The sequence below is a fragment of the Penaeus monodon genome, chromosome 22, assembly GCF_015228065.2.
Source record: "Penaeus monodon isolate SGIC_2016 chromosome 22, NSTDA_Pmon_1, whole genome shotgun sequence".
NCBI lineage: Eukaryota > Metazoa > Arthropoda > Malacostraca > Decapoda > Penaeidae > Penaeus > Penaeus monodon.
This window is the reverse complement of record NC_051407.1, coordinates 4,073,948-4,074,953: the sequence shown is the minus strand read 5'-3', so window position 1 is coordinate 4,074,953 and position 1,006 is coordinate 4,073,948.

The following is a 1,006-nucleotide window of genomic DNA, read 5'->3' as shown; positions in this document are numbered from 1 at the left end:
CACAAATACTGTAGACAATTTTATCTTAAATATCTATAATTTGTTTCCCCTTATACCACAAAAATTATTACTAATATACTCAGATATCAATAAAACACTATACTCACACAAAAAAACAAACAGATTAAAATAAGGGAGGGAGGTGACGACACGAATTCTATTCAGCATGATTTAGTAACAATGAAAATTCACCCGGAAATAATTGACGTCCCGCGATCAAAGTGAATGACTTCAACAATTTGTATGTTTTTTTTTCTTTCCAAATCACATATTTGCTTTCTTTTTTCTCTTTTGGAATAGGAAAGTAGATATATTTACGTTCAATCCACGTTTGCCTGTAAGCAATGAATAGTTACGCATCTGATGAAGTAAGTAATGTTTATAAAACAGAGGAAGAAACGCGGGGTAAAAAACAAAACAAAACAAACGAGGGAGGTGTGATGGTCTCTCATTATTCACGTAGGCGTCGCCATCTTGTCATCCGCATGGTGATGAATTACACAGGTTACAAATTCTCTTTTGTTCGCTTCACGCCGGATAAAACCGCTATGTTACGGGTATTGGTTTAAGACGGAAGAGCGGAAAGTGAGAGGGGAAAAAAGTGAAGAGGAAAGGTGTTTGTTAAAAAGGGGGGGAGGGGTAATCTAAAACAATGAGAAAGGTAAGAAAAAGGGGTAAAAGAAACTGACAAAAGGGGGAAGAGGAAAGATGGTTAAAAAGGAGGGAGAGGGAGAGATATGTCGGGGAACGATAGAAGAGGGAGGAGAATGAAGTGGAGGATGGGAGATAGGAAGATAGAAAACGAAAGAATTGAAGAATGGAAGGAAATTAATATGTAGAAAATGGAGAATGGGTGACGAAAAGTAAACTGAAAATATTCATAAAGAAAAAAAAGATTTGTCTGGAATAATAAATTACATTTTCTTTATGATAAGAGACAGAAAGAAGGGAGAAGGAAGATCATTTTGGAAGACGAAGACAGAGAGGAAGCAGTGAAGTAAACTGA